At 39.6% G+C, this 13743-nt stretch overlaps 1 protein-coding gene across 2 annotated transcripts in view; it reads right to left on the reverse strand.

The window, feature by feature from the left end:
* Window positions 1–13743, reverse strand: part of ITPKB (inositol-trisphosphate 3-kinase B) — a 74562-nt gene that overhangs the window by 22199 nt on the left and 38620 nt on the right. The gene's annotated exons all lie outside the window — the stretch shown is intronic.

Consider the following 13743-nt stretch of genomic DNA (forward strand, 5'->3'; position numbering starts at 1 on the left):
GCTATACACACTGCTGCTATAATGAGCCTGCACTTCCTGATTGGTCCAGGCTGAACCCCCCCCCCCTTCCCTATTGCTGTCATGTGACCATCCAGACCTCTGACAGCAGCCCTGCTTCTCTATTCTAGCCTGTTGTGCTACGCTACTGCATTATGGGGATCTGCATCTCCATCCTGTATCTGGAAACTGCTCCTGTTCTTTCATTCCTATGTACAGTAACTTATAATATCACATATTCTGCTGTTTCTAAATGTTTGTTTCATCTGTTCTACGTGTTATTTAGAAGAAAAAATGATTATTTTTATGGTGTGGAACCAATTGTCTGCATTTCAATAATTTCTTACGGGAAAATTTGCTTTGGTTCAAGAGTGGATTTGGAACGAATTATGCTCACAATCCAAGGCACCACTGTGTATGTGTATATATATATATATATATATATATATATATAGTAAATGTTTAATTTAAGATCCAGTGGTGCACAAACAAGAGTGGTCAAATGGGTGTGCACCTCCTCCTGACGCTTATGAGATTGTCCTTACTGACCCTGGGTACTGGGGTAAAATATTGCCCCTGTAAATTTTAAAAAAAAGTTTGTATAGTAGTAAGTATATAACTCAACAGAAATGTAAAAAAACAATAAAAAATTCACATGGGATTTTTATGTAGTGTCTCTTTAAGGCTAGTGAGAGAAGCAAGGTTGCAATTACCCTCTAGCACACCCACAGGAGAAATGATACACAGTACTCATTGTAATCAATGGACTTTGGATGGATAGCTGTATGTAGCCATTCTAGCTTCTACAACAGGGCTAGGGAACCTTTGACCCTCCAGCTGTCCAGGCATGATGGGAATTGTAGTTTTGCTACAGCTGTAGGGTTGAAGGTTCCATATCCCTGTTCTACATGAGAAATAAATGGCATGAATTGCCCTTTACAAGAAATACCAGGTGGTGGCGCCTTCTTGACCCAGTAACCCAGTATAATTGCAATGTATAATGCAGAATATTAATCCAATATAGTAATAGTAAACTATCTATAGTGAATAACTATAGCTGGAGAGAAGATGCAACATTCATAAGAACCGGCCGAAGTAATCTTCAAGTGAAGTTCAAGAGCATTGAAACAAAGGTCTGCATCTTGTAGAGAACACGCTGGGAATATTGAGCTGTTCCCCAGCAAGGAATGTGGAAGCCCCCGGCGTGCAGGAAACGAGCGGCCAGCCCCGTCCTATGTCATGTATCAATAATAGTACACGGCTATATACACAACATGGTCACCCATTAAAGGGGCAAATACTGTAAAACAGCTTCATGGTGCGTTCACACCTACAGGATCTGCAGCTGATTTTCTGCAGCAGATTTCACTTAAATAACTGAACACAGCATCAAATCTGCTGCAGATCTGCTGCAGATCCTGTAGGTGTGAGAGTAAAAGTCCGAATATGAAGCATAAATAGTCTGGTATACTGCATTATTGTCCTAATCTACATGCACTATAGCAGTGATCTCCAACCTGCAGCTCCTCAGTTGCTGCAGAACTCTTATGTTTTGATAGCCAGGGCATAGTAGGAGTTGTAATTTTGTCACCGCCCGAGAGCCACACTTTGCTGAGATTGTTAAGGCCTGATGGGGTTGCGGCTACATAGAATGCTGGGTTGACAGGGCATAATGGGAGAGGTAGTTTTGCAACAGCTGAAAAGCTGCAGGCAGTCAGGGCATGCTGGGAGTTGTACTTTTGCTACTGATGGAGAGCTACAGGATGTTAGAACATGATGGGTGTTGTTGATTTGATATGTAACAGTGTAGTAGGCTCTCAAGAAATGGGTGAAATAATATTATAAATGTAGCTGTAATGATTTCAACAAATATTTAATACTGCAAGATAAAACGTCCACATGGACAATAAAAATATCCAATAAATGGTGGAAATGTATATATATAAATATACTAAAAAGAGAGCCAAGTGGTGAGCACCGCGCCGGGCCCAGCGCGGTCACCCCACTTTAATAATGGCAGTCCCGAGTCACGGTTTTTAACCTAGGCTCGTATTGTTGTTGAGCCGGTGTACTTGTACTTTAGATAAATAATACTCCTTTTAGAATGAGATCATGCAAGGGAGAATTAAAAGACAAGTAAATGGTGGTGGGATATCCACCTCTCACCCTGCTGGTGATATCATCTGCAGTCAAATGCGGTATTGTGATGGTAATCCGTGAACCAGTCTCTGCAGTCAGCTTGGAAGCCGTGTGATCGCGGTCTAGTGCAACTATGCGTTGACTTGTGGCGTCCGCGTGGATGGAAGCGCGCGCTCCTTCTGGCTGATGTTGTGTAGGGTGCCAGGGGAATGTGGCTCCGGTTCGGGATCTGCGTTTGTAAACTTAGGTATAGTTTCTAGAAGGCTCTGTTATCCTGAATTCCCAGGACGCGTTTCAAGAGATCTACTCGCTCCTTTCCTCAGCAAAAGGAATCTGGATAACTCTGTTGTTGATTTGAGGCAGCTGGAGAGCCACAGGTTGGGGGTCATTGTTTTATTATATAAATAGCCTAATATACTATATAAATGGTTTAAATACTGGGATTGATAGCCAATAACTAATACTAAAACTCACTCAACTTGACACTTTATTTTGATACATTATCCTGACCCCTGACTGTGATGCCTGACACTGATACTTGACTGTGATTCATGATTGTGACTCGGTTACCTGACACTGATACTTGACTCTCATAGATTTTTCTGATTAATGACACTTCTACATGACTCTGATTGATGAATCTGATATTTGACACTGATAAATGACTGACATCCAAAAGATATAGTATATATATCTATATATAAGTATATATAAGATCTCTGCTTGTTGTCAGCTGGCCATAGACACAGCTGAAGCAAGAAGTAATGAAATATAGGTCAGTGGGTTTATTTGGGTGCAATAGGGATCTGCCATCTGATGGACTGGACATACATGGTTGCAGCTCCATGCTCAGAAGGGCTGGGCCTTATTGTGACAGCAGGGATTTCCTAGCTGACATGCTCATTGAATTCCCCTTTAAGCACTCCTAATACATACAGCAGGTACACGGTTACCATACAAAACAATCCACGGATCCTTTAAATGGAAAATTAAAAGACGTCGGACATTGTAATTAGAGAAACATTGACCTTAAATCTGATATTTCAGCACAATGGCCAAATCTGAAGCGATTGTTGTCCTTGGGTGTTTAACCATTTTGTTTAGTGGCCGCACCTTTTGTTTCCAGGGCCGAGATTCCTGGAAGATGTGAACCTTCATGTTGGAAAGATTATATCAGGGAGCTGCGAGTCCTTGTATTCGCCAACTACGAACCTGGGCTGAATTGTAGTGTAGGTTAACCCCTTATGAGTGGTTTACCACATGACGATTTTTTGGAAAATACTGCATTTTTTCAGATTTTTTTTTCCAAAAAAATATCTGTATGTATATCATCATCATTGCAGCAGTTTCCACCAGTGCATTTTTCACGTGCTACACAAAAATCTCTGGTCTATGTGCAAAAATGATCGATAGTAGCACAGGCCTAGATAAATATTGTGGAATTTTTGCATTTTTTTGGCTTAAAAAAAGGCTTATAAACTACATCAGGGTCGGACTGGCTGCGTAAAACAAAAAATCGCACATGATAAATCTGGTTTTAGAAATAAAGCTAATATAAACCACACCCCCTCCGAGTAAAAAATTTGCAAAAAAGGCGCGGCCAGCGTAAACTGCTCAAAAATAGTGCAAATGGCTTGATAAATGCTGTCGAAATTATAAATTAAAAATGTATTTAAAAAAATATATGTATAAAAGTGAGGACATCCGCTGACCCAATAGGCTGTGAATTCCTCTCTGCGTCCAGAAGCATGGGTAACCATGGCGACAAGCACGCTGAAACCGTAATGCGCACGAATATCATTTTGGTAGAAAGGGGGGGGTCACGTGTATTACAATTTCTGCACGTTCGTAGCCATGGTTACGCATGGTTACGCATACTTCTGGTCACAGAGACGAATTCACGGCCTATTGGGTCAATGGACGTACTGACAGGTACACTTTAGAAATATCTCTGTACTTTGCTCCATTCAGCTTTCCCGCCACCCTGACCAGTCTCCCTGTTCCCCCCTCAGCATGATGATGCCCCCACCATGCATCATTGTAGGGATGGTATGACACCTTTTGAATGTATTGTACAATGTCTTTTTTTTTAATCCTTTATTCATAAGATCCATATGTAAACGTGTGTTGTTTTTTGTGATTTTTTTTTTTTTTTTGCAGATTCTTAAGGAAAAATCCTCGAATCACACGGTCAAAGAAAAAATGCGACAAATAAAATGCAACCAAAAACACACCTGCTAAAACATTATTCTAGAAAACCACTATAAAAACGATGTATCTCCCATGTCTCTGTATCTAATCCCAGCACTAGATGCCTGTGTAGCTATCAATGGGGGAGGGGCATGTCCGGTTTTTATAGGCAGCCATATAGTTACTGGATATAGCTGCCAGATGGCCACGTGTTATGTTTACACCACACCATATGGTGGCTACAGTTAGAAATAGGGTATTCAGAGGTGTAGTTACTGAATGTTATTTTCCTATGTGACTTGTATTCTATAATTGAATTTTCCAAGGAAAAACGCAAAAAAAAGATCAGTGCATGCCCCCATCTCCAGAATAAATCAGATCAGTATGGTTCTTCTCCATAACACTGAGCAGAAGTTGCAGAAACCTCACATTAATCCACCTACACTTGCTCCACTAAAAATAGGGAAGTACCCCCCCCCCACACACACACACACACAGACAGACACACACTTATTCCGTCCGACACCCCAGCAGACTATTGCATCACTTTATGTGGCACTTGTACAAAATGACCCCAATGAAATTAGTTTCACCTCTCCATTAAATACATCATATCCAGAGAATGCTTTATGTCAACTGATGGAAATACTTGAAGTGTCTGTAAAAGAGGATCAGGTGGTTGCAGAGATGCCAGGAAGAAAGGAGAACTGGTTACAGATGTGAAGTTTCCACTTAACTTTTGCAAAGGAGAAAAACAAAATAAAAAAAACAACGAACCAGGGTGGAGGATCCACCACTGGAGATGTGAGATAAGCTAGTGCTCACAGGGGGGAGGGCAAGACTATGGCCAATGTATCTGACAGGAAAATTAGTTGCAAGTACCATCAGGCACTATAGAGCACTGCATGGAGAATACATCATATGGTGCCATACGGAGCACAATATATGGTAATTCCCAAACTTCCCAAATATAGAGTCGCTGTGGATCTCCTATAATACTGCCTCCTATATACAAGAATATAACTACTATAATATTGCTTCTAGATACAAGAATATAACTACTATTATACTGCCCCCTATATACAAGAATATAACTACTATAATACTGCTCCTATGTGCAAGAATATAACTACAATAATACTGTCCCCTATATACAAGAATATAACTACTATAATACTGCCTCCTATATACAAGAATATAACTACTATAATACTGCTCCTAGATACAAGAATATAACTACTATAATACTGCCCCCTATATACAAGAATATAACTACTATAATACTGCTCCTATATACAAGAATATAACTACTATAATACTGCTCCTATATACAAGAATATAACTACTATAATACTGCTCCTATATACAAGAATATAACTACTATAATACTGCTTCTATATACAAGAATATAACTACTATAATATTGCTCCTAGATACAAAAATATAACTACTATAATACTGCCCCCTATATACAAGAATATAACTACTATAATACTGCTCCTATGTACAAGAATATAACTACTATTATACTGCTCCTATATACAAGAATATAACTACTATAATACTGCTCCTAGATACAAGAATATAACTACTATAATACTGCTCCTAGATACAAGAATATAACTACTATAATACTGCCCCCTATATACAAGAATATAACTACTATAATATTGCTCCTATGTACAAGAATATAATTACTATAATACTGCCTCCTATATACAAGAATATAACTACTATAATACTGCTCCTATATACACGAATATAACTACTATAATACTGCCCCCTATATACAAGAATATAATTACTATTATACTGCTCCTATATACAAGAGTATAACTACTATGATAGTTCCCTGAACCGCATAACTACTATGATACTGCTCCTATATACAAGAATATAACTACTATAATACTGCTCTTATATAGAAGAATATAACTACTATAATACTGCGCCTATATACAAGAATATAACTACTATAATACTGCTCTTATATAGAAGAATATAACTACTATAATACTGCGCCTATATACAAGAATATAACTACTATAATACTGCTCTTATATAGAAGAATATAACTACTATAATACTGCTCCTATATACAAGAATATAACTACTATAATACTGCTCCTATATACAAGAATATAACTACTATAATACTGCTCCTTTATACAGGAATATAACTACTATAATACTGCTCCTATATGCAAAAATATAACTACTATAATACTGCCTCCTATGTACAGTAATATAATTAGTATAATACTATATTGTAAGATATTATAAATAACATATTGGAACTGAGATATAAATTCTCTCCTTTATTCTCATCTGCTATTATATTCTATGTTTGATAACAGATGCCGCACTGTAGTGCCAGGACGTGGAGGGGGCAGAACAAATGTTCTCTGGCTGAATACACCACCTGGCCTTAGTCCGGGTATTAATAATGGATCACAGTTGTAATGTAAATCAATAAATTTTAGAAGTCAGAAGGCCGGAAAAACAATTATTCTGTTTTGTGTTTCTTTTGTTTTTTTAATTATCTAAATAATGACAGGACATAAATGACCGGGGACAATGACGATTGTACGGATGTAAATAATTCAGTGACCTCTGTATCTATGGTCATTACGGTAACAATCTCATATATCATAGGGCTGGATTACTGGATATTCTAGATTATTAGATGTTTTCCATTTCACCACTTATATAGCGCTATACTCGGGTACGTATAGACTTCTTATGGATCTACTGTACCGCCTTGTACCAGACTGAGAGACTGCACGGCGTCCAACAATAAGCGACTGCTCAATGATGTGGGGCAGTTTTACACCAAAGTCTACACAAAAACTATTGATAAATTTCCCCCTTAATGTTTTTGAATCTTCCTTTAACATATGATATAATGCTGTTGGATCTTAGCTAGAAATCAATAGGAAAATATAAATGAACTTTACCATTTGCTGTGCCAGTTCCGAGTTGCAAATGTGTGTAAAATGAATGAGCTGGTGCAGGGAATGATATATTCCCACCCTATACCTACAACGCCAAGTGTATAGGGCCAACCATGTCTCCCGGCTCCTTCTGATTGGTGGAGAGACTCAGTGTCTCAGTGTAATGTGTTGTGCGCCTCTGCCCTCCGATCAAATAATTGACATGTCAGTTCTTTGAGTGGAGAGTGGAGGTGTACAACAGATTACATTGAGACACTGAGGCAGGTGGGATTCCAAGCGGGGCAGGGGGTCTACTTGGGATTTCCACCCGTTTTACTCAGTGTAAATAGGTCCTAAAATTTTTTACTTGTCCCTTTAACCCACCTCCCCCTGTGCCTCCTCCAGGACCCCCGCCAAGCTCTGGGATCTCCAGGGCTGCAGACGCCATGTCCCGGCTGATGGACTGGCCACTCAGCGAAATAGTGATTGTGTCGGGATGCCGTCCAATCTCTGATTGGCTGAGCAGGCTGCCGCTGCCCATTAGCGGAGACAGGCATTTTTCCCCCCCGAGTCATAACTTCATCACAACACAGAGAAAATGCCTTCCGGTGGGGGTCCCAGGACCGGTCAGATGGCGCATCACATGCATGGGGAGAGGTAAGCAATGCCCCTGTCACCTGTGAGAAGTTAGCTGTGGCGGACTTCCCCTTTAAATGCTTGAATCACATGATCAAAGACACACTATTTAGTAAAATTACAAAAATTAGCTAAAAAAAAAAAAAAAAAAAGGTTAAGTAGAAAGAATGTAAGTGTGAAGGAGGGAAAAGTGATGCAGGCAGGTATGAAATGTTTTTGAAATTTTTGCTTAGTTTTAAACATGTTGAAATTTTCCACGTTCATTTTGAATAATATTATCTTTGAAATATGATTTACTAATATTACTTACAAGGAGTCAGAATTATATTTAGAAAGATGATTTAAAAAAAATACAAAAAAATACATGATATATAAATCATGCCAAATACAATTCACACCATTCTTTTCTTCTTTTACTCCATGTAATTTAATGCCCTATCTATATATGAGAATTGTTCCTCGAAGAACTCCCCGTCCCCTGTTCCTAATCCTCATACGTAAGCGCTTACATAATAGTTTCCTACCCACAAACACTACAGTCTGCAGTCAACAAGCCCCAAACACCTCGCAGCCTCCATTGTGTAACTTGGCTTTTGTGAAGTGTAAATTTAATAAACATCTCAGCCGACACCCCCCGGCGGAGAGGAACCCCGCGAGCCGCACTCTACAGGCCGCTGTGTATTTACTGTGGCCTTTGAATAGCAGAACAAATGGTTGTTGAATTTTCCATTGCTGCCAGCGTTCGCCTAATCTCCCGCAGGGTTTCCCTGAGAGACCATTCTACCCGTCCGCAGGTGAAGAACAGGAACAGATAAAAAACTACTTCACTACTATCACCACAATGATTATTATTATGGTTTTTGTCCTGCCCCTCCTCCGTTAAACACAAGTGTATTACGCGAGTTATTCAGTGCAAGCCCGGACAGGCCGTGACCACACTCATCGGCTCCTTTCTGGAACACAATGTAACCTGTAGGAAAGGAATTAACCCTATGCGGCGCCTGAAGGTGGAATAAATTTTTGTGGGATTGGGGACTCTCCTATCATAAGGACTATAAAATAACTGCAAATAATCATGTTTCCAAAATTGTATGGGGAGGGTACTGAAGTAAAGTTTAAGAATGATGATATTTTTATGATTTGTATGCTTATTTTTTTCCTGTTAACACTTTTTTCATATGAAATTTTAAAGCGGTTGTCTTATAGTCTGTTTAGACGAAGCCATAAATTGCCCAATCAATCGTTTAACGATTCTGAAGCAACGATTTTGTTTTAATGCCGATCAGCGTTTAGACGAAGCGATAAAAAAATTGTTGGAAATTTTTTTTTAACTTCGCTTAAGGTCATCTCACACACTGGGATGAATCTTTGAAAGACTGTTCAGATGAAGTCATCTGTGAATTTTCTTCGAACAACCCAGGACGATTGATTTGAGAACATGGTGAAAGACCACGATGAACAATTTCTCGCTTGTCGCTTGATCGTTAGCTGTGTTTACACGAGCCGATTATAGCTCAAATGCGATTGTTATCGTCAAAATTCAAACGATAATCGCTCCCTGTAAATAGACCATAAGATGAAACAATTCACAGGACAGGCTATCATTAGTTGATTGGTTGGGTGCCAACATCTGTGCATAGGACATCAATTTTTTTACTGTACTGTATACTCGCCAGCCAACACTGTGCCAAACGGTTACTAATAAATCACAATAAACTTTTTTTTTTTAAGGCCAATTTATTCACCATTTTAAAAAAGTTTAATGTCAGTCAGCAAGTACTTTTAAATGATAAGACTTGTATTGTGGTGTGTTCTGTGGGGGTATGACCACTACCAGAATATAGAGGTGATTATAGACCACGGAAAATCATTCTCTTATATAATGTATCTAGCTCATCCATTCTACATAACCAAGGAAGCCCTTGGGGAAGTATCTATTCCATGCCCAAGTGCAAATGGATGAAGGAATTTTTGGAATATGGCATTTTGATCATTTTTTTGGTGCCTATATCTATCAGAGTTGAGAGTAATTTCTTCTTACCCCCACCACCATGTTTTATTCTTCGCAGAAGCCCTTGCTGTGCCTGTATACAAAATGGTGTTAATAAAATGAAATTCCCCTCTAAAGGATCACAATGAGCCACGTTGATGAATTATGAGAATGGATGAAGTTCCTGCAAAATGCTGAATATTTATTACTACTATATATTACAATATTTATTATTATTATTATTATTATTATTATTATTATTATTATTGTATTATAGGGTTATCTACGTAGAACAAAAAGAAGATTAGATAAATCACAGGATCTCCAAACCTCAGTAATCGGCTGTAATAGGAGGTATTAAATTCCCCTACAGCACCACCACAGGAGAAATAAAGCATTACACCAATCCCACCAGGCAGTCCATCTAAATGGGGCTATGTAGAGTCCTCCAGAGACACTCTTTGTAGTTGACCTCTGAAATTTTTTGGGGGAAGGCCCCTTTTTGGTAAACTTTATATAATGTTGACATTAACCCAGTTTTGGGTTGTTTCTTGGTTGATTGCGGTGTGTGTGTGTGTGTGTGGGGGGGGGGGTGATTTTTTTTTTGTATTTATATGAATAAGTCCTCTTAGGGATTAATAATACATTTGTCATTTTTGTTATTTTCCGCAATGACTATGATGAGCTATTGTCACTCACTTGTGTCACCACAGTCGGGGGGACCCCCATTGGTCATCGTGCACTCACCAACAGCGTTTGCTTTGTGTCAGGGCCCTGGTTTTATAAATAGCAGCAATGTTTGCCAGCCTTGTACAAAGCACACTTGTTTAGCTAAGCCTCAGTTTACTTTTCCATCCTATGCTACATCTGTCAACACATCCATATTTCATGAGCTCCAAGACGGCTGGGGATGGCGCGGAGCACGATGGACGTCTGACAATGGGGATTTCTACACTGGGTGCGATGAATTACAATGACTTCAGTGCTGAAATCCCAAATCCCCAGCAAAGAGAAGCTCTTGAGTCATCTCCTATTTCTAGGAAAGCTATATAGCCTTCATTGGGGATGTCACACTGCTTTCATATACTCCAATGGGCTCTCTTGCTTATTGGGGGTCTTTTTCTGCCCAACTATGTTTGCTGGCCGAAATTTATGGCTATGGTAGAGTCCATATAGTTCTGTATCCCAGAGTTGAAGGCAATTTGGGTGCCACCATATTATGGAGATAGACTATAATAATATAGCATCCAATGTGTTAAGGGGCAATGATTCTCCTTATGGAAAATACCAAGTGGTGCAGGGTCTTATAGGCTCTGCAGAGCTTCCTGGGAAATATAGCATGCAAATTAGCTCTCCTCCAGAAGGAAGAAACTGTTTGCTTGTTCTAGGGTAATTTACAGTATATATGGCACCTTGCAGGGTCTATGTGTCTGTTATACAGAACTGCAGTGACCAGAGGTGTAACCTGAGGTTCCTGAGCTCCAATGGAAATCTGTAACAGGGCCCCACCTGCCAGGTGCCATTTTCAATGTTAGGGGGAGATTTATCAAACATGGTGTAAAGTGAAACTAGCTCAGTTGCCCCTAGCAACCAATCAGATTCCACTTTTCATTCCTCACAGACTCTTTGAAAAATGAAAGGTGGAATCTGATTGGTTGCTAGGGGCAACTGAGCCAGTTTCACTTTACACCATGTTTCATAAATCTCTCCCTAAGTGTCTGCTTATGTGCCATAGGGTCTCCCTCGGGCATCAGTACACAGTCTATGCACATGGCTTGCCTCTGTGCATCAATACTCTTAAATGTGCACTGTCAAAAGTTTTAATCTGAGTGTTCAGACCCTGACTAATGATTGTTAAGAAACCGGGACAGAGTGTCTTCTGTCCCAGCTCTGTGCCATGTGACTAAGATAGACTCCCAGTGTAAGTCTATAAGACTGTAACAGTTGAGACCGGAAAGAGAAGAGCTCAGGTTTGTGCTTCTCTCCCAGCTCATTCAGGGTTTAAACACTCAGATCTCTCACATCCATGCCTCTATGACATGTCAAAAGGTTTTGTTTTTTTTTTTAAAGGGACAGGCGCATGTTAAAGATTTGACTTTTAAGGGTCATGGGAAGTAGTGGTACACCTTTTATAGCTGTATAAGAACATACATATAATAACAAAAGGTTTAATCCCATGTAAAATAAAAATAAAATAAAAAACAAGGTATGAGTTTTCATTATAGAAGCAGAACCATGGGTGCATTGCTTTTGCTGAGTTTGCAAAACTGAAATTGTTGATTCTATGTCAAACTACTATTAGTTAATGTCAAATTTATTTACAGAAAACTAAATCTCTCCCGTCTCCGACCCATCAGGAGGAATTTTCTGCTTGATCAAATATTGTTTCACAAAGTTAGAAATGTCAGAGCGGCTCCGAGGTCGGGATTTTCACCAGGAATTTTGAAGCCAAATGTTTAACAAATGACAAGTTTACTGACCGCAGAAATGGAATTTCCATCGACATCAAAGCAAGCGTTAATATTTGTCTTCTCTGTGAATTTCCAATAACATATAACACCTCTGAGTGATGGCGGCAGACTGAGCTCCCAATACTGCCCTATATGAATTCTCCTGTGTAACAGCCCTGTAATCCAGCATCCAGTAATCCAGAGAGTCTGACAATCTAATCTGACAGATATATAGATAGATAGACAGATATTATGCTACGTTTACACAGAACGATAATTCGCCCGATTGTACGATTAACGATGTCGGAGTAACTTTTTTTTTTTTCATAACGATCAGCGTTTAGACGGTACGATATGTCAAATTTATTTACAGAAAACTAAATCTCTCCCGTCTCCAATAGATAGATAGATAGATAGATAGATGACAGACAGGGTTACATGGAATATTAGATGTGTGTTTTGTCTGCCCTGCCAGGAGAACACAGTCCAGACTTGCCTGGATTTGTCCCAATTTATGATAAAACTTTATCTGCTAAGAGTCAAACAGACAAAAGAGAAAAAAACTTTGTAAAACGTAAACTATGAGGCCAACGTTTCCTTTATTGTAATCTCTAGTCAGATTTTATGTCAACAGTCTGCTGGACGCGGAACAAATAGCGGGAGAGACAGACTTCCTATGACTAATACTAGATATCAGTCTAATCCCAGAGATGACTCCTGCATGATACCTCATCATAAAGCATGAGACTTTATCTATCTATCTATCTATCTATCTATCTATCTATCTATCTATCTATCTATCTTATATCTATCTTCTGTATGCCGGGGTAGCTTGTGCGGTGTAGTGGCAGCTCCGTGTACATGGGGTCACTTGGGCACTTGTCACGGTGGCCAGGAGTGGTGTTATAACCCACCCCGGACAAACGGCACAGCTGTCAAGGTTTGGATAGCTCAAGTGTGAATTGATGTGTAGGTGCTGGTGCAGAATGATAGACTGGAGTCCAGTGGCTTAGCCAAAACAACTTGGTTTACTTGTAGGAACTTCAGTGCAATACAAAATAATACACTTGTGGTAACTGCAGGTGCAGGCAGGAGGTAGTAAGAGAGATTGTGACAGCAAGGCAGAGGAGAGGAACGTCTTGAGGGCCCTGTCCAATGTAGCAATGTACTCTGCCGGGATAGCATAGTAGAAGATACAAGTGACTGAAGAAGAAGATACTCATACTCACATATAGATACAGTATCTGTGATCTGACTGCCTTATGCCCTATAGTGTCGTCATACCCGTCCTGCTAGGGTAGTACGAGGTCTCAGGTCCCTGTGTTGGGTTGAGCAGACTCTCTAAGACTTCCTTGAATAGCCGCGTGTTACAGTAGGATACGTAGGTATCCCTGGGGTGGACAAGGTT

The sequence above is a fragment of the Dendropsophus ebraccatus genome, chromosome 15, assembly GCF_027789765.1.
Source record: "Dendropsophus ebraccatus isolate aDenEbr1 chromosome 15, aDenEbr1.pat, whole genome shotgun sequence".
Lineage (NCBI taxonomy): Eukaryota > Metazoa > Chordata > Amphibia > Anura > Hylidae > Dendropsophus > Dendropsophus ebraccatus.